Source organism: Alosa pseudoharengus, unplaced genomic scaffold (genome assembly GCF_046254945.1).
Source record: "Alosa pseudoharengus isolate Yale_2024_CS ecotype anadromous, Long Island Sound unplaced genomic scaffold, YU_APseudo_1.1 YU_APseudo_1.1_scf_12, whole genome shotgun sequence".
NCBI classification, from domain to species: Eukaryota; Metazoa; Chordata; class Actinopteri; order Clupeiformes; family Clupeidae; genus Alosa; species Alosa pseudoharengus.
Window position 1 is genome coordinate 2,057,470 of NW_027468587.1, and position 24,047 is coordinate 2,081,516.

Below are 24,047 nucleotides of genomic sequence, written 5' to 3' on the forward strand. Positions count from 1 at the left end.
CCACTGGACTACCTGCTTTCTGCAAAACACAATCTATCAAACTGCCACAGTGGCCTATTAATATCTGGTTGCAGGCAGGTGTATAATCTGGTTTTCTAGCTACTTGGTTTAAAATCATGTTCAATCAAGTTGACTAAAAAGAGGAATAAAAAAAAAAATCATCTTTTGGAAATGGATCATAATGCCTTAAAAATCCAACCTTTAAGGACACCAGTTTTCTTTGTGAATAAATAATGTATTGTAAATTTGGGAATGAATAAGAAACATGCCTTTTAGCCTGTAGCTGCTGGTGTGTTTAGAATTAAAACGCACTAGTCATGTCTGGTAATACTCTTGGACTTCCTTAAGCCGACCCTCGTCAACTTGTGATGTCATCGTAATTGATTCGGCCGCCATATTGGATTTAATCAAAAACACAAAAAAGTTTTCGCAGGTCACAAATTTCAGCTGATCCTCACCAAAATTGGCAGAGACCATCTTCAGACCATGCCTGATGAGTGCATTGCTTTCTGGAACAATTGACAGAAGCATTGCCCTGTAACAGCCAATTTGCAGCGAAGCCGCCAAACAGGAAGTGAGCTCATATCTCAGCAACGCTTTCATGTATCAAAACCAAACTTAGTACATGTATCTCAGACCCCATCGGGAGGACGCTCAAGAAATTTGGTGACCTTTGACCTCTAGGGGGCTCTGTAATTAACAAAAATGCATTTTGGCCAGTAGTTGCTGATGTGCATTATTCTGCAATGGAAGTCAATGGCCGCCCATAGAACCGTCTGGTAAAAAGTTATACAATTTTGCACACTGATTGAGGACAGTCCAATAATTAATTTCACCAAGTTTCATGCCGGCACCTCAAGCGCTCTAGCGCCACCAACAGGCCAAAGTTGGACGTGTGTTCACGGACGTAACTTTTGACCCGTTGACCCGAATGTCAAAATGAGGCATCATTGGAATCCTTGGGCCAAGCAGAGTTCAACACACCCTATGATGTCAATTTTTGACCTCTATATTCAAATCACAGCAAGTGTGATCATATCTCAGTCGATCTTTTATTTTTGATGTGAATCTGATGACAGCAAGTTCCATCCAGTTCATTCTAATGCATGCGTGCAAGGGTGTGGCGGGGTGGGACGGGCAGGGGCGATTGCGGCGGTGGGCTGGCTGGGGGAGGGGGCGGTGACACTCAGCCCTGGTTCAGCCCCACAAAATCAGTTATGTTTTGATGTGAAACTTGACCTTGTAACTCAGCCAATCTTGGGTTGTTTGGCATGGAACTTGCTGTGACTGCTTAATGCTATATATCTGATGCAACGGCATTGAGTTACATGGCAAATCTGGCCTGCTGAACTGGCTGCTTGGCCCCCTCATTGCTGCTTGCAGCTATATTTGGGGGCCAAGCAGCGAAGCTGCGAGACAACCCACAGTGATTCTACGTTTTCTTATTATTATAACGAAACGCTCATTTGCCATTGAACCATTCAGTAAAAAGTTGGGAAATTTGGCACATTGATTCGGTACAGTATAGGGCTGGGATAAACGATTATTTTTTAAACGATTAATCTAGCGATTATTTTTTCGATGCATCGATTAATCTAATGATTCATTTTTTCAGTCCGATTCGATTTCGATTCGATTATTTATTATCTCCCCATTAATTCACTAATAGCAAATTATGAAAAAAACATGAATTCTTTAACATTGCAATATATGTTTATTGCTCTTAAGATTCCAAAATAAAAGACTATACAAGTGCAAAGCAATGCATTCTTAGTCAGAGGTAGCATTCAATAAAGTTCAGTAGTGTATGTCTAATTGAGTGCCTGTAATTTTAAGACGTTCGTGTGGGAATCCTTGCAATTAACATTAACACAGTTAAAAGGCTGCTGATGTGTGGATGCAATTCATAACGTAGTTAGTTCAAATAACGGTTCGTACTTCTCCTTTGGACAAGCACTTTTGAGTCTTGGAAAACACTTTTCCATTTACATCGGGATTTTGCAAACATTCAGAGTCAATAAAATGAGCCCTGCATGAGTAACGAATAAGCAGCTGCAGGTAAGCATGCTAAACTTGACACCCAAACAGTATTCTAACGTTAGCTTTGAGATACTGCTTGATTGCATACTGCAACTTAACTTGGTGTAGTCTTCTCAATGTACTATGTTGTGATAAGACCTTAGCAGAGTTTACTTTAACTTTAATTCAGCAGTTTTAATGCTGCAAATTTGCGCAGCATGGTCACGATGCTAAGCGGATTTAATAGCAATTTAGCCCACTGTGTTCTATGCAGTGCTTCTGTGTGGCAACAACAATCCCTTCAACAATCGTGAATATTTTGTTAAATCAGGAGCAGCGGCCTCGTTACGAGAGAGAGCGGGCGGGGCGAGGAAAGGCTGTGTGAGTAAAAAGTGCAGCTCAATTAAATTATTTTATCTTATCTTTAATTTAAATAGTAGGCCTACAACATAGAACATCAATGTGTGGTGCCCAGCCACAGATTAGTCAACGTATGGAAAACACTGAAGGTGTAAAATTAAAAATATTTAGCAGCACATGTTATGCTTGACCAGAGACGGGCTCTGGCTTGACGAATCGACGCTCATATTTTGCGTCGACGTCATCGATTACGTCGACGCGTTGTCCCAGCCCTAGTACAGTAATATGATTAATTTCACTAAGTTTCATGTCAAGTGCTCTAGCGCCACAATTGTGTCAAATTTTGCATTACATCTATGCGGTTAACGTTTCAACCGTACACATTGAAGTATATTTGGAATCCTTGGATGAAGCCGAACTCAACGCACCCCATGATGTCAATTTCCACCATATTAGACCTTACGCCATATTGGATTTCATCAAAAACACTGGTCACAGGTCACAAAATGTGTCCGATTTTCACGAAACTTGATGCAGATCATCGTCAGACCATGACTCATAAATGCATTGCTTTTTGGAGCCATATTCAAAACCTGTCGGCCGTCACGACCAATCAAGTTTGGCGGCAAAGCACATGAACGTCATACCATGATTCACAAACGTATTGCTTTTTGGACCTATATTCAAAACCCGTTTCCTGTGACGACCAAGAAGTGAAGTGATATCTCAGCAAGGCTTTCACGTATCAAAACCCAACTTCGTATATGGACTCACGAGCCAATTAGGAGGACGCCCAAGAAATTTGGTACATTTTGACCACTGTGTGGTGCTATAATCACAGGAAGTATAGTCATATTTCAGCAACGCTTTGACATAAAAAAAAAACAAAGTCAGTACATGGGGTCAGGACCCAATAAGGAGGAGGCTCAATAAATTTAATGACCTTTGACCACTAGGGGGGCGCTATAATCACAGGATTACTCATATTTCAGCAATGCTTTCACGTATCGAAACCAAACTTAGTATATGGACTTGGGACCTTATCCTGAGGACACAAAATAAATGTGGTGACTTTCAACCACTAGGGCGGCGCTAGAGTAACAGAAGTTTAGGTGATATCTCAGCAATGCTTTCACATATCAAAACCAAACTTGGTTCATGGACTCAAGACCACATCCTAAGGACACACCTTAGCGTTAGCAACCTTTCACCACTAGGGGTGCTATAATTTGCAACACTTTCTCGTATCAACACCAAATTTGGTACATGGACTCAGGACCACATCCTGTAGATGCTCAATATATTTAGTGACCTTTGAACACTAGGGGCGCTATAATTATCAACACTTTCTCGTATTGACACCAAACTTGGTATGTGGACTCGTGACTACAACCTGAGGACGCACAATACATTTGGTGATGTTAAAGATGTGCGTATATGTAGGGGGCTATTGGGGTGTGTAGGGGAGGAGGTTTATCTGTTTATATATGTGTGTGTTTGTGTGGGGGAGGGGGGGGTTTAATTGGGTGTGTGTATAATTTAACAACAAGCGTTGCCAGGACAACTCCTGCTCAACTGCTTGGCCCCCTCATTGCTGCTTGCAGCTATATTTACATTTGTGTTTTCATTACATTAAATGAACCGAAGATGTGACAGATATTTAAAAGAGCAGAATAATTTATTTGGCTTCAACAGCCTCTTTCCATCAAAGCAACTTTACTAGTGCATACAGTATGTCAAACCGTGATGAGAGTCGTTGACATTTCTTTCCAGTATGATTTCAGACACATGAAATGAATTGGTACAAAAACACTAAAACTTCAGCAGGAACCCAAAACGTGAAGTATACAGACTTACTGACCTGAACTTGAAAGTACATATGAACATGTAACCACATTAATCATACAAAATGTAATCAGGGAGGGAGTCTCCTGCATTCTAGTCCCCAGCGACGTGCATTCTAGTCCTCAGCGTCCTCAGTGACGTGCATTCTAGTCCTCAGTCTCTGCTGGGGCCACCTTGGCCCTGTCTGTGGTCAAGAAAGCCTTTATGCTGTTGGCGGTTGGTGGAGTGTTGTTGCGGAGCAGGAAGCCGAGCAGCAGGAAGCCGCCCAGTGCAATGGCCGTCATGCAGCTGATGAGGTATGCTGCGGGGAAGGCCAAGGGCGCTTTGTCCACGTAGATCTGAGAGAGTTCAAGGAAAGAGTGACAATGACTTTTGAATTGAAATCACATTCCACACAGTCTTGTTTATTCATTTCAGATTGCCCCCCACTGTTACAGAGTTTATGGGTTAAAGGGGCTACACCAGTGGTCCCCAAACTACGGCCCGCGTAGTAGAGAGGATAAATTAAAGTTATTTAATGTAAGAAAGAGCAATTACCCTACATGATAAATATGCCTTGTTTGCCTAAACATGTAGCCTAAATATTAGTTTAATACAGTGGTCCCCAAACTACGGCCCGCCACCTCATGGCCAAAACATGTCCGTAGTATATAGCTAAACTAAAACCTCCGCAATTTCCCCCATTCATTCTCTATGGCGAGTCTTAACAGTGCACATGTAATACTCTTTTTGTCCACCGATGGTTGTTTTGGCGCTGTTTTGCGTTTGCCATCGAAAACGGAATGAAATGTAGGCCTACCTGCAAACAATGTAAGAGGCCTATGCTGACTGCATCAGTGCTCAAAGTATTTTAAAAGTTTATCAATTAATTGTAAATAACTAACTAACTTCTATTCAAGTCATATTTCTGGGACTTTCTTGGATAATTATTTCTATTTTTTATTCACTCGTTCAAATGTTCATACAAAGAGTTCACAAAGTTCTCATCAGGTTAGAATGGTGGTCATTTCAGACCACTTCAGCACTTCATTAAATTCTCATAGTTTGAGAACTTTAAATTACTTGTAGGATATTCACAACTTGAGCTGTGTATGCAAAGACACAGAATTCAGAGTTTTTAATTTTTTAATAAAATATACTCTTGGGACTCCCTGCTAATACTTTTGGGAATGCAAACGTTTTTTTTTTATTCGTATTATTCAATTTTACACTGATATGGCATGATGACAATATAAACACAGCTAACAATGGTATTAAATTGCAATAGCCTATGATTAAATGTAATAGAATATTCAACTAAGGTAGACTGCTGTTGTTCACAGCACTAAGCTATTTATGGTTACTGATATAGAACTACTCCGAGTCTCTGGCCCTCTCTTGGAGCCAGGCATAGTGAGCTGGCCCTCGGAAGAAAAAGTTTGGGGACCACTGGGCTACACACACACACACACACACACACGTCCACCATGTTTGTTAAAGGGGCTACACACACACACACGTCCACCATGTTTGGAAAAAAAGTCCAATTTGGCAGCATGCTTCACACAGGCAATCCTGTTCATCGTCATGAAATGCACAGCAAAACAAACAAATGAGCAGAGAGGCCTTGCTTCGCCCTGAAGGGACTTATTTCCCCATATTGTGCTCATTACATGGTGCATATTTGACCATAGAACGTTGGGAAATCTCATTGAAGTCAATTGAGCATTCTACTAGCATTGTGAAGAGCTGTATAATAAGGAAATATGATGGAGATCAAAGAATGACTCACCTGCACCTCCTCCACCAGGCCACAGAGCACGACTCCCGGTATGACGGCGATGCGGAAGTGAAAGAGTTCTGAGCCCTTGAGAACAGGAGAGACACATGACACCCGACATAATCAACCATCTTGATCTGACAGACCCTAAACAGGGGCTTTAAATATGATAGATGTATTGATGTCTTTTCTTGTAGACTTCATGTAGCATGAATTGTAGATCATGTGCAGTGGAGGTCAGGGTCCATATTCATTTCAATAATATTAAATGAATATCCTTTTGACTACTTCTAAGCTGTCCCAGACTTGGATGCTACTTTTCATGCTAAAATGCTTTTCATGCTATAACTCTTAAGGTGATGATACATGGGGCAACTTCTTGAGCAATGTTGCTGGGCAACCACATAACCAGTTCCATTTATTCTGATTGGATAATCATGACAACTTGCCTATTGATGATTAAAGTTCTCCAGAAAAGAAACTGTTGCCCAATATCAATGAGAAAATGCCAGAACCACAATAATGAGGAACATTGCCCAGCAACATTGCTCAAAAAGTTGCCCCATGTATCATCAGCCTTAGGGCCCTGTCTTACACCCAGCACAACGTGGTGCCAACCGTGACGCAAGTCTCGTTCCTATCTTACAACCAAGGCAGTGATGAATTTTTCCCCGCGCACTTCAGTTCAATTTAACATTGCGCCCACGGGCGTGTCAATTAAAAAAAAAATTGGTGTGGTCAGGCGCATGATTAAAAAAAATCACTATCTTACACCCACTAAAAATCATTACACCACTGACCAAGAAAAAACTGGTCTAAAGCGAAAAGCTTTAAAAAAAATGTGTCCGCAGGATGAATATCCTTAGGATTTTTATTCAATCATTTGAATATTATTGGGGTAAGTGCTGTTTTTTCAGGCTATGTTTTCAATTGTGACCCCTTGTCAGTCAATAGTGAAAGTAAATAACTAAATGTAAAACTGTTTTGTCGTTGCCTATGAGACCACAGCAAAGTTAGTTTCAGTTTGGATGATTTTAAATAATAGGCAGTGCAGATGTATGTAGGCTCGTTTTAGTAAAGCAAGGTTTAGTGGAATCCTGGTGGTACACAGTCTCGTGGGCAAGCAGATTCCTTCAGATCCACTGACTGTTAAAAAATACCAATGCACTATTATAAATATTCTTATATTTTGACATGTATCTCACCACTGCAAGCTGGCAGCTCGACTTGCCTTACATGTGTGTGTAGAGCAGACTGTCCTGAATCTGGCAATATCATTGCCACGGTGGAGGGATTCTCTGAGGCTGAGCAATTTACAGACATATGTGGTGTGGCCTTACAGAAATAAATGGCATTTTTTTATTTAGTGATGAAAAATGACCTTTCTGCGCTCCATATCTGTGACACGAACTGACTTGACCCGAGTTTGCGTTTTAGCCTGTTTGTGCACTCATAATGATTCTCTACAACAACTTTTTACTGCATTGCCATGAGCAAAGTAAGGGACAAGTTTGTTGAACAAATTGGGATGCAATGTGAGCCTTGAATTGTATGCCATGCAGGAATTTGCTAGGATTTCAAAACCAGATTATGAACATGATTTGCCATAGAGAAACACACGATAGCGTTGGATTATAAACATGCTTTTCCACAAAAACAGACAAAAACGTGGGGTAAGTCCAGCTATTCCAGCTTTATGAAGTTATTATTTTGCTGTCACTTCGTCTGTTTTATAACCCAGAAGGATGTACTTGGTATCAAATGATAGCGCTGTGTCTCCTGTTTCATCTGACATGCGTGGCATATCTATCCGATCACGGTTCCGCAAGTAATTCAAACGAGAGTAATGGGTATACAGCGATGGTTTGTATACATGATGTTATTATTTTGCAGTCACTTCGTCTGTTTTTATAAGCCAGAAGGATCGATATACATGGTACCAATGGATAGCCCTCTGTCTCCTCTTTCATCTGATATGCTTGCCATATCTATGCGATCACGGGTTCGCGAGTAATTCAAACGAGAGTAATGGGTGCGCAAGTGAACGCAGAGTATAGACTGTAAATATGATGCAATTTGATTTAATTTCATGATTTTTTTTAATTTTCATACTTGATCGTACAGACAAGTGCGTAGTCTCGTTGGAAAGCCCCACTTCTGCTCTGTCACGCAATAAAGGTTTCATCTCGCTGCGATGAACAGTTCCGGAGCAATGTAACAGAGAAGAAAGGGTGTGTTTTTTGACTCACTTTGCGTCAATCGGGTTCTAAGGGTTAAACTAATGTAATGTTTCACTGTAAATCACATTAAAGGAGAAGTCCGAGGCCCCAGCTGTGGCGCAACTGGCTGGGGCACCTGCATCCTAGCCGGCGACCCGGGTTTCGATTCCCACCCCGACTCTCTCTCCCACTCACTTCCTGTCGTTCTCCACTGTCCTATCTGATTAAAGGCATAAAAAGCCCGAAAATATACTAAAAAAAACGTCACTGTGTACTGTTAGTATGAAAAAAACAAAAACAATTGGTTTTACCTAGCTCGAGTTGCTAGTTCCACAAGCTAAAGCAGCCAGGCAGCTACAGTGCTGCACTGTGGGGGCATGTTCGTGAGCCCCTATGTTCCTGCCCCCCAAATTGTAGCGCTGTAGCTGCCCCATGTTCCTGCCCCCCAAAGTGGAGCGCTGTAGCTGCCCCATGTTCCTGCCCCCCAAAGTGTAGCACTGTAGCTGCCTACAAAGATTTTTGCAAAGATACTGCATCAATATGTAGGGTATTCCATTAGGCTATTTCCTTTGTCTTACTCTGTATTCAATTATTTATTCATTCTCCCTAGCAAAGACCAGTCACTCATCGTAGGGGAGGTTTTGGGCATCAGTCAACCACAGTGGTCACTCCATTCAAGCTCGAGCATGAGTAATGACGTCAACCATAGTAACGAGCTTTTAGGAGTTGTCATTTTTCCTCATTAAAAGTTGGTCTCAGCAGCCTTGTGAATAGGTTTTAAGAGAAAACTCGTAGCTAAAAACGTTAAGTGTGATTTAGGAGTACTCTTAGCGATAAGATACATTTTTTTTGTGAATACGGCCCCAGAGCTTTAAAATAAAGCCCTTATGGCAAAAAGTCCTAAAGTTACAGCTGACATGCCCATTATTTTTAAGAGTTTTTCCTAAATCCTACTTCTTTTAGTCTTAAAGGAGTATTTCGGTATAAGGGATCAGATTCCAAAAATAATTCCGTGGAAATGCATGGATTCCAGTTGCTTCCAGTAGTGTCTGTATAAATCATCTTGTAAATAAACTACCAGTGCTTTTTCAAAGTTCTCAATGTCTCCTTTTAAATGTCAGAGCCCTCGGAAGTCTACCAATGAAGTGTGGAGCTACTTTGACCCTCGTAAATGGTGTAAAACAGTGATTTATTTGCATGGCTAGGCCGATGCCCGAGGCACCCCTTTTGAAAACCTGTTGGTAGCATCGGCTAACTAGCGCCAGATTTCGGAGTGCAGGGGATAAGCCGAGATGAGCTATGAGACAAAAGCTCACACTCGGTATCATGTTTCAACACACTTTAGCTCAATATCACACCGAACTTCTCCTTTAAGATTTGTTGTGAATATGGGGGTCTGAACTGTTATCATATTAAATGCAGACGCCCTTACATAACAGCTGATCTGCAGACCTTCAGAGTTGTAGAATGTTTTATTGAGAGTACTCTTCAAGTACTGCCTCATCTTCACCAGAGTCGGGGTGATGTGGGTCCCTGTTGGACACATTAGGGTAAACAATACAACACAATAATCATTAACAATGATTCCAGTAATACACTAGAATACAGTAAATCAAGACGAAAACATTTATTCAAGAAATTATTCAACATACACTTAAGAAAAATGATTCATTTCATTTCAAAACTCAGTGCTTCCTAGCTCTAGTTGGAGTAACCAGGCAGCTACAGTGCTACATGAATTTAAAGAAACCCAAAGTGTAGCACTGTAGCTGCCTGGCTGCTGTAGCTCTAGTACTCGGTGACTTTGAGAAACATGGCCAGAGTTCTCCTTTAATGCCTGGAGCTGAGCTTTTTGTCACTCTGGTCATTACTGTCAAACAACTTTAAAATGAACTCCTTTTAGATGTTAATGGTCATTTAACCTTTAAATTGTCTTTTTAAGTGTAGGAAAAAGAACTTCAGCTAAGCTAACCTGTGACAGCCCAGTTGGTTCGGTTGTTGACCTCCGTCACCGTGACAAAATATGGGGAACGCAGTGGTTGATTAGGCCGGTTAGTGCGTCTGAGGTACAGTGTGATGTTGAAGTTGGTCAGAGGATACGTCTTCCTCAGCACCTAACCAAGAGGGGGGACGATACAGCTTTCAACATGGGGCTCACTGATGCTTCCGAAGTGGTCAGTTTTTACCATCACCTGCAGTGAGCTGGGAGTGGGAGCAGTGACGGACTGGGACGCAGATAGAACTTTTTACATTTTAGCCTGTAACGGCTCATGTGTTTGGAATTAAAACATATTAGTGATACCTTGAGAGGTCCTTAGGCCGCCACATGCCAACATGCTAAAATGTAACATGCACTTTTGATAGCCCCACTGATGGTGAACCTAAACTCCCATGCCATAAACAACAGCAACTGGCAGATAGAACTTTTGACGCATGGAAAGAACAAGGTTTTTTTGGGTCAGTTTGCCGCATTTTTCACCGTCGGCCAACAGTGCTCTTTAAGATCTCTCTCCGTCAGTCAACAGTGCTCTTTAAGATCTCTCTCGCTTTTTATCCGCTCCCCCCTTGTGTCGATTGATGCCTCGATTCATTTGTTTTGTTGCTAGCTTAATCTCAGTCAACAGTATAGCTTCTAATTTGCAAATTACAATCTCAAACTTCCAACAACCACACAGGCGCCTACTCGATTCTCTCTTGAAATTCCCAGAAGGCAAAGGCATTGCTTCATTTTAACTTTTGCAAACAAATAATCAAATAAAAAATGCAGGTAGATTTGTTTAAATACTGATCAGATTCCCACCATGATAAGTGTGAAGGATTTCAAGAAGTTTGATAAGTTAGGCTTTCACTTGCCTAGCGATATGGACACTTAAAAGGGGGGGGCAAATGATCTCGGGGCCGTCAATTATCATGCCGCTCCCTGATTGGCCGGCCAGAATGGCCCACATCTGTCCAAATTCCAGATTACCAGTCCGTCACCGAGTGGGAGCCAGAGTGAGGCCTATTACTACAGGACTCCAACTAACCCTTCATTCGTTTTCCCAGACAAAAAACCTACACTCCTTTATGTATCTATTCAAAGTGTTAGGGTTAAGGGTTAAAAAAAAAAACCATTGGTCTGGCTCACCCTCTTCCTGCAGTCAGAGTTGATGGCAAGGGGAGAGACCCTGAGGGCATCAGTGCAGCCACACTCCTCCGCAGATTTCTTTCCAGCACACTGTTTAAATTGGCCAGAGGTCTATTTACACAAACACACACAAAAACAAACACACACAGTAATTCAGATATAGCTAAACACAAACTCAAAGGGCGCCAATTCACACGCTGGGCAAAGTCAGTCAATGTGCAGAATGTGCTGTGTATACTGTGGTGTAAAGGTACACATATTCGTGCCGAACTGTTTAGGTATTAGTATTAGGTTCGATACAGATGTAAACCGAATGCAGTCTTAAACAGTAATCAACAGTAGTAGTAGTAAACGAGTAGTTTTTTGTGTGCATTTGTAACAGAGTTGAAAATAACCTTACTTAGATAAAGTGAATTCTTTAAAAATTACGATATTACCATGTTATTGTAATCTATATTTTTATATACACTGGTTTTTACATGTTTAAAAGTTCATATGTCATACCCATTCACATGAGTTTAAACATGAGACATTGCAGCTGCAACTGTATTTTCATTTCTACTTTGCATTTCAATATTTTGAACTTCCCGTACATTTCTACTTTGCACTTCCCGTACTCCAGTCAGAACTACAGTCTGCTGGAGGTAAACTGTGCATAGAGAGTGCTTTCTGAATAATTTTATACTTTAATAAAATAACATGTTTGTCTTCCACACTGGTTAAAGTATAAGTATTTGCATAAATTGTATTAACAGATAATCTCTGCAAGTAATGCTAGAATGTTGTGTTTAGATTGTATTCGATCAAGCTATTGTAGGCTACGTCTTTTTGGCGGCAGCCACGTTATGTTCACTAGCTCTATGGAGAAAACTTGCAATTTCTTGACTTCCTTTTACGTTTATACTGTAGATGTGGATATGCAGTCGCAATTCATCTGATATCAATGGATTATTTGTTTCATGTGTGAATGCAGGTACGTTGTTTATATACATTGTTAATGAATCAATGCTTGTTATCAATTAATGTTCTATGGAAAAAAACAAAACTATACGATCACAAAGTGTGAAATGCCAACTCTGTATGTTGTTTCTTTCGCATGTTTTTATGTATGTTTAAACTAAATTGAACAGGCTATGCACTCTTTACTATGTTCAAGAATAGCATAGGCAATGCTAGCCAGTCAGAACTACAGTCTGCTGGAGATTTGGATGTGCAGTCGCAAATAGTCTGATATCAATGGACTCTTTATGGATTCTTTGTTTTATGTGTGAATGCAGAGGGAAATAAATACACTGAAAAAAGTTCATGTGTTGAGCCATCTTTATTTAACCTGACAATAGCCAGATGAATGTCGTTCCGCTTAGCTCCGCCTAGCTTCACTCACATCCATCTGGGACCTCTTCCATTGAGAGTGATTTCTGCAACCGACTTTATGGTTCAGCCAATCAGGACGCAGGGCGGAAGTTTCATAGATGTGACATAGTGTAGAAGCGACTGTGAGACTGTTATCAGCGTCACGGGTTGGCTTCGATGTGAGTGGTTGAAGTAGCACGTCAATAGATGACGGACAAGTGGCTTATTCAATCATATGCAAGCATTTTTTGATTAGGCCCAGCCTTCTGAAGCAACACTTCAATGGATTGGTCCCAGATGGATGAGTGGAGCTAGGCGGAGCGAAATTCATCTGGCTATTGTCAGGTTAATCTTTATTCATCACAACTGACACCTGCAATAGTGAGGGTCGTCACACATACCATATTTCAAATTACAGTTCCCACACAAACATATTAGTGGCAGGCTTACTGTACTGAGGTACGTGTACACCCTTATACACTTGCACCTGATACCTTATACGTGTATACCCTTATACACTTGCACCTGATACAAGGCTGAGGTACGTGTACACCCTTATACACTTGCACCTGATACCTTATACGTGTATACCCTTATACACTTGCACCTGATACCTTATACGTGTATACCCTTATACACTTGCACCTGATACCTTATACGTGTATACCCTTATACACTTGCACCTGATACAAGGCTGAGGTACGTGTACACCCTTATACACTTGCACCTGATACCTTACACAAGGCCGAGGTACGTGTATGCCCTTATACACTTGCACCTGATACCTTACACAAGGCCGAGGTACGTGTATGCCCTTATACACTTGTACCTGATACCTTATACGTGTATACCCTTATACACTTGCACCTGATACAAGGCTGAGGTACGTGTACACCCTTATACACTTGCACCTGATACCTTACACAAGGCCGAGGTACGTGTATGCCCTTATACACTTGTACCTGATACCTTATACAAGGTATACATTACTATAAATGAAAGCCATCAATGTGGCATGTGGGAGCATTGAGCTACTCCACTGATGTTTGTGCTTTGGATTTGGCTAATGATATTAAATTAGCAAATAGATTTTGCATACTTATTGCTAGACATTAGACTTTGCTTGACATTTAAATGAGGGCTCAATGCTTGTATCATCCCCATATGCTATCACACAGACACAGATACAGACACACAAAATAACTTGAATAGACTTCTGACAGGCCTTTGTCCTTTGATATAGAAGTGCCATCACCCTCACCTTGGACTCAGGGTAGTGCTGGCGTGGGAAGCGCTGGCTGGGATCTGCGTTGTAGATGTTCTCCGAGGTCGGAATCAATACACCCAGCTGGGATGGAGGCCTGTAATTCACCTGGGACACCCAGACACAAAATATACTTCACTACAACTATACCTATTAGTGTAGGATACGACAATACATAGCTAGCTGGTAGGAATTGCCAACTCGCGTCTTGTACCCTGGATCCGCAAAGCCTGCAAAGCAATCTTTCAGCATTTCACTGGGGTTATCAAGCATGCATCTTCTTTCATCTGTGCTTCATTGAATTAGACCCACAACACCTCCAGAAGACTCAACAGTAGTGTCTGACATCTCAGAGGCACCCCTCTCCACACTCATGATGTGTGTCTACCAACAAATACCAAACAAATCTTCAGTCAATCCTCTTTGTTGCTGTGGTCATTTATAATCCAATGATGCAGGCACCAACAAATAGGCTGCCGACAACTTCTTTGGTCATTCATGTTTGTTGCTGTGGCCATTTAAGATCTGAGCAGCAACATAACTAGATAAACAGCAAGCCCTTCATGCAGCAGGCACACACAGTGACAGACAGACAAGGGCCACTTGATGCGTGGCAAAAGCCATCACAACTTCAGCTCACCAGGCAAAAAGGTTCTATCAATGAAATGGATAGCCTCAACAATGAACTCTCGAAGCTCCAAGACCTGTCAAGACCCGTCCTCTGTCACTGAATGTTGAATTGTGCCAACTGTCTGAATATAAAACTTTTTTCCTTATTAGGTTTCACCTAAAAAAATAACAAATACAAGTATTTTGTCAAAAATAATGATGATATAATAATGTAAAATGCACTGCTGCAACTGGGGTCCTTCAACCTCAAACAATGTTTACTAGAATATGACTGGTACTATAGCTGACTAAGTGACAATAAAACTAATGTTCGACTGGTGCAACTCGTTGAAGAATTGTATTTTGCTAGAAGAATTGTATTTTTGCAGCCTCTTGCTTACAGGCAGGTCGAAGAGCATCTTGTTGTCGAAGTCGTCCTCCGGGTCTGCATGGATCCACTCATAGTCACTGATGGGCTGGCTGGGCAGGTAGACGATGCTGAGGCCCTGAGGACAGGCGTTCTGCAGAGTGAACGTGAAGCTGGGCGAGTCACAGAGCAGAGACGCTTCCGTAATGAACACCGTCACCATGGTCATGGCCTGCACACATTCCGTAATGAACACCGTCACCATGGTCATGGCCTGCACACATTCCGTAATGAACACAGTCACCATGGTCATGGCCTGCACACATTCCGTCATGAACACAGTCACCATGGTCATGGCCTGCACACATTCCGAAATAAACACTGTAACTATGGTCATGGCCTACACCAGTGGTCGCCAACCCGTCGATCGCGATCGACCTGTAGATCTTTAGGACTTGCCCAGTAGATCCCGAGAATAACAGGAAAAATAAAAACAGTCACCAAATTCTTGCATGGTCGCCAACGTTTACAGGGCCTAAAAATCAGCGCGGGATTGTGGGTATAGCACATGATTTATTCAAGACCCCCAACTCTAGCCATCATAATGCGAGAAATTCCTGCACATATTTTACAGCGCTGTCTGATAACGTTAATCTAATAATGGAGCGGCGTAATGCGGGACCGGACGGACCAACTTCTGACTTGAACCGAACGTAACCCCATGATGCAGACACACACACACACGCACAGCACCACTTTGCAGGTGCGCTCTCTCTCTCTCTCCCAACAAGACTTGTCACCGCTGAAGTGAAATTAGGCTAGGTGCTTCTACATCAACTGCTAACTGACAGAAAAAGAAAACAAATGTTTAGCGATCAGGAACTGTCAGGAATTTGTTCTCCATTTGAAGAATCAAAAAAACCAAATTGAATGTCCGCACACTTGCTCCCGTTTTGCTTTATCTTTTATTTCCCCAAGTGAACGTTTTCGAGCTACACGCTCTTCATCAGACTTGAATCAAGATAGACACACGTCATACTTATTAGGTAGAAAGGGTCACATGATACATCAATCAAGTTCTGATTGGCACACCCACTGCAGAGAGGTGCATCCCAAGGTACCAACAGACATCCACAAATATTTTTCACCACACTACACCAGTCTCTACCAAATATACAAAAATATACAGAAGATATATACATACACACATATATACAGTACATACATACAAACATAAGTACATATTTTGAAGTTCTTTCTAAAACACGTCTTAGAGTGTACAGAGAAGTCTATTCAGAGTACTTGACATAGCATCAGGCCCTATGGCCATCATAATTTCAAGTAAGCATGATAAGGTGTCTATATAATCACAAGGTTACTATTTTTATCCAGGAGACTACAATACAGCATCATGTTAAAAACTTTTGCTACAGTCTTTACTCACTTCCAAAGGGCAAACAGAAGAACATGAAACAGAAGTACCATTATTTAAAGATTTTCAATTAGCAACCACATAGTCATTAAAATAGTTACAGGAACGGTCTGATATTAAAGTCCTCATTCATACCCCTTGGTGTCATAAAACACAACACATTCCCCAAACAGACTCTCCATCTTAGCCATAGCTAACTTGCTAGCGAACTTTCCATATTAGCTTACTTGCTAGCAAACTTTGCATCATCAGTCTAACTAGTTAAATAGTTGAGATTACATGATGAACATTTTCGTATGGACATTCTGGGGGATGTTAATTTGTATGAGAGAAGCTTCAACTTCTGGGTATGTAGCATTGTGGCATAAAGCTTAGGTAGTTAGCTTGCTAACTCTGGCAGAAAATCTCCAGTGTTCTTGTTCCATGTAGTTTCGTGTTGCAGCCACAGGGTTGCAGCAACAGCACGTAGACTAGCCTACAGGAAAGCTGTTGCGTATGAACTCATTCGGAATATTTTGAAAACGTAACAGCTAGATATTCTGTCTTCTCATTTTGTAGACGAAAATGAAGAGAGATTTTATCTTAGTTTTTATTTCATGCAAAACATTTTAGTCTCGTCTTTTTTCGTCAACAATAATGCATCTTAAGATAGTCTTAGTCAGTGTTTCAGGACATTACTGCCATCTCGTCATCGTCTCGTCTTAGTCATGAAAAAAAAGGTTGTTGACGAACATATTTCCTCTCGTCTCGTCTGACGAAATTAACACTATGTCATACTGTAGTGTCCAGGGTGTAAATCCAATATAGTTCACGTTTGAGAAGTAAGTTGTCAATATTTGTGTACAGTACTCCCCAATTGCCAGGGACATTGAACAGAGTGTAAAAAGACATTGGCACATCATTGACTCTGACCCAAGTTTAAAAAAGATTTCCCCCAAACCACCGCGTGTGGTCTACAAAAGACAACCAAACCTTCGGAACATGCTGGTGAGGGCGGATTTACCCCCTCCTCCTCCCCCCACACACTTTCTGAGTAACATTCAACCAGGCAACTATAAATGTGGAAACTGCCAACAATGTAACTTCACTAGTAAAACTCACTTTTTTAAATCACCCCCATACTGGTAAAAAAATTCACATCAAGGGTATCATATCCTGTTTAACAAAAAATGTGATCTATATGCTTAAGTGCCCATGTGGCTTGGCCTACGTGGGGAAGACCACAAGGGCACTTAAGACTAGGATAGCAGAGCACAGATGTGCAATACGTAACATGGACATGAAAAGTTCAGTGGCAGCCCATTTTAAAGAGGCCCGTCATAATGTGTCTGCCCTTAAATATATGGGAATTGAGATGGTAAAAATGCCCAGGAGGGGGGCAATATTGACAACTTACTTCTCTAACGTGAACTATATTGGATTTACACCCTGGACACTATGGCACCAAGGGGTATTAATGAGGACTTTAATATCAGACCGTTCCTGTAACTATTTTAATGACTATGTGGTTGCTAACTGAAAATCTTTAAATAATGGTACTTCTGTTTCATGTTCTTCTGTTTGCCCTTTGGAAGTGAGTAAAGACTGTAGCAAAAGTTTTTAACATGATGCTGTATTGTAGTCTCCTGGATAAAAATAGTAACCTTGTGATTATATAGACACCTTATCATGCTTACTTGAAATTATGATGGCCATAGGGCCTGATGCTATGTCAAGTACTCTGAATAGACTTCTCTGTACACTCCAAGACGTGTTTTTAGAAAGAACTTCAAAATATGTACTTATGTTTGTATGTATGTACTGTATATATGTGTGTATGTATATATCTTCTGTATATATTTTTGTATATTTGGTAGAGACTGGTGTAGTGTGGTGAAAAATATTTGTGGATGTCTGTTGGTACCTTGGGATGCACCTCTCTGCAGTGGGTGTGCCAATCAGAACTTGATTGATGTATCATGTGACCCTTTCTACCTAATAAGTATGACGTGTGTCTATCTTGATTCAAGTCTGATGAAGAGCGTGTAGCTCGAAAACGTTCACTTGGGGAAATAAAAGATAAAGCAAAACGGGAGCAAGTGTGCGGACATTCAATTTGGTTTTTTTGATTGTCTGACCCTTTTGTCCTGCACCTGCGTTTTGGATGTGCGCACCTCTACCTTAGCTCCATTTGAAGAATGCAATCGATTACGTACGTGCACAGACAGCTGTAACAGACACGGAGCGCGTTGTAGGCCTTAATAGAGTGCATTCATTACGTTGTAGGCCTTAATAGAGTGCATTCATTACGTTGTAGGCCTTAATAGAGTGCATTCATTACGTTGTAGGCCTTAATTGGCCACATCACTTACGGTTACTTTCACTTCCTAGAGTGCGCATTCATTCCGTGAAAGACGCTTCATACCAAAACAGCGATCAAACATCAAATTTATCATGACGTGTTGTCACAAACACTTACTCCAATTAGAAAATCAAAACCAAAATCATGTACATGTAAATAAAGACTATGTTAAGTGTTGTTATCTCATTGATGCTTGTAGCCTATAAGGGGGTGGAGAATGTAATAGGCTATTTTTGACCTGATACATTTGCCTAAATAAAAGGCCTTAAATTGGAAGTATTTTAGCTTTGATTCTCTTTTGACGCTTCATGGTAGATCTTGGGGAACTTGGGCTCAAAAAGGTTGGTGACCACTTGCCTACACACATCAAGAGACATCTATAGAGATGTAGCGGCTACATCACAAAAACAGAATTTTGACCCACTGGCAAGAACAGTAGCAGTAACAGAACAGTAGCCTGCCAGCCACTCGCAGCCTTATACAGTATAAGGACCCCCCCCCCCACCCCCTACCAAAACATACTAATGTATGAAGAATCAATTATTTTACATAAATATACACGTGAGTCACAAAATCTGACTTCACCTCATCCGTGGACAGATAAATGCAAAAACACTGCGTGAGAGGCCAGCAAAGGGAGAAAACACATTTCTGTGCTGTGATGCTACCTACATTAGGCTACTGTGCTGTGCTAACCCTGATATGATGCTACCTACATTAGGCTACTGTGCTGTGCTAACCCTGATATGATGCTACATTAGGCTACTGTGCTGTGCTAACCCTGATATGATGCTACCTACATTAGGCTACTGTGCTGTGCTAACCCTGATATGATGCTACATTAGGCTACTGTGCTGTGATAACCCTGATATGATGCTACATTAGGCTACTGTGCTGTGCTAACCCTGATATGATGCTACATTAGGCTACTGTGCTGTGCTAACCCTGATATGATGCTACCTACATTAGGCTACTGTGCTGTGCTAACCCTGATATGATGCTACCTACATTAGGCTACTGTGCTGTGCTAACCCTGATATGATCCTACATTAGGCTACTGTGCTGTGATAACCCTGATATGATGCTACCTACATAAGGCTACTGTGCTGTGCTAACCCTGATATGATGCTACATTAGGCTACTGTGCTGTGCTAACCCTGATATGATGCTACCTACATTAGGCTACTGTGCTGTGCTAACCCTGATATGATGCTACATTAGGCTACTGTGCTGTGCTAACCCTGATATGATGCTACCTACATTAGGCTACTGTGCTGTGATAACCCTGATATGATGCTACCTACATTAGGCTACTGTGCTGTGCTAACCCTGATATGATGCTACCTTCATTAGGCTACTGTGCTGTGATAACCCTGATATGATGCTACATTAGGCTACTGTGCTGTGCTAACCCTGATATGATGCTACCTACATTAGGCTACTGTGCTGTGCTAACCCTGATATGATGCTACCTACATTAGGCTACTGTGCTGTGCTAACCCTGATATGATGCTACATTAGGCTACTGTGCTGTGCTAACCCTGATATGATGCTACCTACATTAGGCTACTGTGCTGTGCTAACCCTGATATGATGCTACATTAGGCTACTGTGCTGTGCTAACCCTGATATGATGCTACCTACATTAGGCTACTGTGCTGTGATAACCCTGATATGATGCTACCTACATTAGGCTACTGTGCTGTGCTAACCCTGATATGATGCTACCTTCATTAGGCTACTGTGCTGTGATAACCCTGATATGATGCTACATTAGGCTACTGTGCTGTGATAACCCTGATATGATGCTACCTACATTAGGCTACTGTGCTGTGATAACCCTGATATGATGCTACCTACATCAGGCTAATGTGCTGTGATAACCCTGATATGATGCTACCTACATTAGGCTACTGTGCTGTGCTAACCCTGATAGGATGCTACATTAGGCTACTGTGCTGTGCTAACCCTGATATGATGCTACATTAGGCTACTGTGCTGTGCTAACCCTGATATGATGCTACATTAGGCTACTGTGCTGTGATAACCCTGATATGATGCTACCTACATTAGGCTACTGTGCTGTGATAACCCTGATATGATGCTACATTAGGCTACTGTGCTGTGATAACCCTGATATGATGCTACCTACATTAGGCTACTGTGCTGTGATAACCCTGATATGATGCTACCTACATTAGGCTACTCTGCTGTGATAACCCTGATATGATGCTACCTACATTAGGCTACTCTGCTGTGATAACCCTGACATGATGCTACCTACATTAGGCTACTGTGCTGTGATAACCCTGATATGATGCTACCTACATTAGGCTACTCTGCTGTGATAACCCTGATAGGATGCGAGGCTACATTGTCCCAGTGCATTTAGCTGTCAAATGCATGCATTTCTAATATTAGAAATGTCTTAATGGCAGCATGTGTATTTATGGTTATGGGGATTTGGCAGACGCCTTTGTCCAAAGCGACACAACAAATACAAAAACAACATAATGGGCCCTATCATGACATATTAAAGTGCATCGTCACTCGTCAAAAGTCTATTCAAATTTAGTAGGATGTCCAGTTCACATTGGGAGGGGTTTCGCTATCAAAAGTGGAGCGCATGGCGTAACAAGGTGTTCCTAGGTCTTTTAATCAGTCATATGGGTGTGTTTGGGGCGTAACATCATTTTAAACCAATGAGAATGACATCTGTCATTCCCTTTAACAGCGCAACGCGCGATATGTCAAATAAATGCATCGGTATTTTGGCATTCAAAGGCGCATTTGAAGGAGGCTGCTTGCGAGACCGTATAGAATAGTCATTCTTAAACCATGCTTTACTAAAACCTAGCATAGCCTTCACGCATTTGCACTTGTCTATTTGAACTCATTGGCAAAGTGAAACTAACTTCACCAAGGAGTCAGTCAACGACAAGAGAGTTGTATGCAGTTACTTTTACTATTGACTGACAATGGGTTACCACCGAAAACATAGGCTGGAAAAAGCAACACTTACCCTAATATTGCTCAAATGACTGAATAAAACAACATTTATTCTGCAGAGGAGTTGCTTATATCTCGTGACAGTGCGTCTTCAGCTGTGCTCCATACATGTCTCCCGCCTCTCCCCTAATCACTTTTAACAGTCATTACCAATTTGCAAATAATGGTGAATAACTACTCATTATGAGATGCACAGTATTTCGTAATATCTTTGTTCTAATTATGTTTCCCATTGTAATCGTGCAATTTGTAATGCTTTGCATGGACGTGCGCTGGTGTGCGTTCATGAATGATAGAAGGGAGGTGCGTGCAGCTGCCAATATGACTGTTCACATGCGCTCTTAAAATAGCATATGAACAACTCGCCATTGACTTCTGACCAGGTTTAGGTGGCGTATGATAGCGATTTTTAGACAACGCGCTAGTCCCCTCCCTAGGTTGTTAATTGCCACACCCCTGGGCGCAATGCTTAAAAAATAAACGTGCAAAATACCAAATTTAACTTTCCGCGGGTGAATAACGAGTATTACGCCATGCGCTGGTGGCCCAAAATACAGCCCAATATTTTTTTAGGCTGGCTAACACATACTGATGACTTGCGCTAGCCTAGCACCTGCAAACTCTGCAACTAGAAGGACTGGATGAAACGTGTTGAAAACGGTCTCCACTGATAAATATCATACTTGCTAACTTGGAAATGAGGTCCTATGTCCAAAATCCTAAACCACCCCTTTAATGACAAAAAGGTTTAAATTGAAAGTAGGCTAAGTGATTGTTTATGTGTAGGGCAGTGTTACTCATTGCGCGGCTCGTCAAGCTATAATTGGTGGCTCGCATGGTAGCTTTGGCGAGATTTCGCCAAATTTGGTTTTACTCATTTTGAGTAGGCCTAAACTGTTCGCCAAAGACCATCATTTCTGGCCCCAGCTTGATAAAAACAAAAGTAGGCTCTGATTTAGCGTAGTCTACTGTATGACTTCAACGAGGTCATATTTAGTTTCGTTTTGCTTACAGTATCTCGCTGCCATTTGCAACGCCTTTGAATGCAATCTGCTGCCCTGTTTACCGGCAATGCTACAGCGGACTTAAACTGCCACCTCGTGGCGATAAGTAATACATGCCATGTGGCATTGTTTACAAAACTTGACCGCAGCGCACGTTTGCAGGCAGGCGACGTTAGTTCCGCTAGCATAAAACACAAAATGGACCGGTTTTTAATAATAAAAAAAGGGACAGAAACGAGCTCAAAAACCAGACGGACAGACAGTGTTGTAACGAATAGTGGAGTGGATGAGGAAAATGAGTCTGAGGAAGCAGCAAACAAAAATCAGCATGAAAACACCGGAGAGGGGACGAGCAGACAAATGGTGTAAAGTTACCCAGTAAGAAACGAAAAATAGCATACATACACGAAGCATACATGAGCACAGAAAAATTCATAACAAGTGGACAGACCCTCTGTGCTTAATATGCAAATATTAATATACAATATTAATATATCATGGACATGCATGCCAGCTTCCGCTCATCCTAGTATTAAAGTAAATCTGGTCTTAAATGAAAATGTATTGGCTGTTATTTCTTTTTCTGTGGGATGTCCAATTTATATGTAGAAATGCACATTTGCAAAGGTGACTTAGTATGTTGTCGTAAAAGTGTCTCTCCTTTTAAATTTGCACTTCCAATGCGGCTCTTGTGAAAAAATAGTGAGGATCACTGGTGTAGGGTGTATTTCATACACAATCTGGCAACTTGGGAAATGTCAGACTAACATAAAATAATGAATGGATCAGTGATTTTAAAATTCAGTTTGATGGTCATGCAAATTACGGGAGTTTTTCGGGAGAAATAACAAAACGGGAGGGCGCCGGGAGATGACCTTGAAATACGGGAGAAACCCAGGAAAAACGGGAGCGTTGGCAGGCATGCAATACAACTCCGCACACCAGCATCGCACGGTGGGTCTAGAAGTTGGGGGCTTAGTTGATTGGTTGTCACCGGGATGCAGAGTTAGAGTTCAGTAAGGTGACAGCCTTGGGAGAGAAGCTTCCTCTGAACCTGCTGGTTAGGGTGCGGAGAGACCTGTAACGCCTTCCGGAGGATAGTGGGGAGAACAGTCTGTGGTTGGGGTGAGAACAGTCTTTGACGATACTGCGGGCCTTACGCTAGCATAGCTTGCCCTGGATGGCCTCAATGGAGGGCAGTGAGGAACCCGGTAATGCGTTTTCACCTCTGCAGTGCTTTTTGGTCGTGGGCAGAGCAGTCGCCATACCAAACTGTGACACAGTTGGTGAGGATGCTCTTAAGATAGAGATAGATAGATAGATAGAGATAGATACTTTA